Here is a 2,500-nt window from a genome sequence, read left to right on the forward strand (position 1 = left end):
TTTTACGCACACGCCGGCGACCTCGCCGCTCCGCTGAGTGGTGCGAGCATTTCTTTTATTGAGCAAAATAGGCGAGACCTGCCAACAGGGAATGCAAATTGTTATTTATTTTCTGATGCATATTTCACTTGACTTCTTATGCAGTTTTCGAGGTTGTGATGGTTTTTGCGCATTAGGGATGAAACTTGCCTCCGCCAACGTGTTTGTGAAAAATATAGAATAAACAAACTAAATGGGCTAGTTGAACGGACTCAGTTCAGCTCTCTCTTTTTCTCTTAAATCCGAAAACAGCGTTATTGTCGCTTTCCGTGTAATTGCAAGTTGCAGTAGCCCTAACTATGGTCAATTGTGGTTTTGCGCTTGAGCATCATTACAGGCTTGAAATGGATTCTCCACGCCCAGCACAATGGTCGTGCGAGTTTGCGCTGGTGGGACAATGACAATAGGCAGCGGACGCCCAGGCAACGAGTTCCCCTTTGGGGAGCGTAATAAGAGGAGTGCCGTGACATTGGGGGTCAAGGTCACAGCGGGGAGCTTGCAAGCGTGTCCACGTTTAACCGTCTATATGGCACGCCGATTCTTGGGTATTTTCCTACTCACAGGAAAATGTATTTTTAGATAGAAAACACAATATATGACAAATCCATTTTTTTTTTTTTAGACCAAGTCGTGATATGAATATCGATGTTAAAAACGTAAGCTATGCAAATGTTCACTCTCAACATAAGCCCTTGCAAGAAAATTGACTTTACCTCGAACAGCCCAATAATGGAGCTATAAAATCCTCTGGCTGCACAGGGAGCCTACTCATCTGAATCCAATCAGCAAATCACCTACCGACCATCAGACTCTGCATTCCGCCTCACAATGACTGCGATTTTCACATTCATGGTCGTTCTGTTTAGATACATTTCTAACAGTGTCCTTTAGTTTGCCCGTGCCACAGTCAGGTGTCTGCCGTAACCCCCATTGGTAAGACGCACACTCTTGGACTACACTTGTCAACGCAACCTAACTCATCAGATGCTGTATCGTGAATGAGTGTCTGTGCGTCATGGCCGTGCATCGAAAATACTTTCCAAACAGCCAAGTGGTGGCACCGCTGGTGCTGAAGTATCACCTAGTCACTCAGCCATGGCCGTTATAATGAGGTTGTATAGGTGGCATTCCTGTGAGGTGATTCTGTCAGGTGTGTGTGAGTGTGTGTGTGTGTGTGTGTGTGTGTGTGTGTGTGTGTGTGTGTGTGTGTGTGTGTGTGTGTGTGTGTGTGTGTGTGTCTGTGTGTCTGTGTGAATGTGTTCCTGTGTTTGTGTCTGTGTGCATGTGTTCATGTGTGCGTGCGTGTGTGTTTTTTATATTGTGTGTTGGTGTGTGTGTCCATGTGTTTGCGAATGTGTTCCTGCGTTTGTGTCTGTGTGTGTATTCATGTGTGTGGGTGTGTATGTGTTTATATTGTGCATGTGTGTGCGTGCCTACCTGTGTGTGTGTGTGTGTGTTTGTGTGTGTGTGTGTGTGTGTGCATGTAAAAGCAACATGGAGGGGACTATTTGTATGCAGCTTTCCTCCTAATACCTCTTTTATGTATTTATTTGAAGAGGTCTCGCTGCAGACTTACGGCGACGGGTAATAGCAGAGCTGGCTTGTCTCTATATCCCCCCCTCTCCTGCTATCTCTCCCTACCCCCCTTCCTTGCCCCTTCTCCTCTCCCCACCCTGAAGAGGATAATACCAGAGTACTTGATGTGAACAGCAGCAGAGGACGGTGTAAAGCCTATTATTGTATAGCATCCCCATGGCCCGTCAGCCGCTGTCTGACTCTACCTCTCTCGCCCTCTCTCTCACTCTCTCCCTCCTCTCTGTCTCTCTCTCTCTCCCTCTCTCATCTCCTCTCTCTCTCTCACCATCTCACCTCATCGCTCTCTATCTCTCTGTCTCTCTCTCTCTTTCCATTTCTCTCCATCTCCACCTCTCTCGCTCTCCTTCCCTCCCTCTCTCTCTCTCTCTCTCTCTCTCTCTCTGTGTTTCTCTCCGTCCCTCCCTCTCTCTCTCTCCCACATCCATGCATTGGGAGATGACAGCTGTTTCAGCTCCTCTGGCCCCATGCCACCTGGCTCCCATGGATGGCAGGGCCATCGGATGTCTCTCTATCACTCTCTCTCTCTCTCTCTCGCTCGCTCGCTCGCTCTCTCGCTCTCACTTTCTCTCTCTCTGTTTGGGTTAGTTTCTCTCTTTCCCTCACCTTGTCTGTTTCTCGACCTCTCTGTTTCACTCTCTTTCTTTCTCTCTCTCTTTGTTTTTTCATATACCTCTCTGTTATACCACCTCTTTCTGTCTCTCTCTCTGTGTTTGTTTCTTTATCTCGCGCCTCTCTAAGAGGAGATGATTCTCCATCCCTGTGATCTTCTCTCTCTCTCTCTCTCTCTCTCTCTCTCTCTCTCTCTCTCTCTCTGAGTGCGGGGTATTTACTAGCTGTTACGTCCTTAGCATATTACCCGCCATCG

The 2,500-nt window shown here is 47.6% G+C and overlaps 1 protein-coding gene across 2 annotated transcripts in view; it reads left to right on the top strand.

The window, feature by feature from the left end:
- The window catches only part of cadm2a (cell adhesion molecule 2a), a 201,287-nt gene that overhangs the window by 1,229 nt on the left and 197,558 nt on the right, over positions 1 to 2,500 (top strand). The window lies entirely within an intron of this gene.

Source organism: Gadus morhua, chromosome 7, assembly GCF_902167405.1.
Source record: "Gadus morhua chromosome 7, gadMor3.0, whole genome shotgun sequence".
Classification (NCBI taxonomy): Eukaryota; Metazoa; Chordata; class Actinopteri; order Gadiformes; family Gadidae; genus Gadus; species Gadus morhua.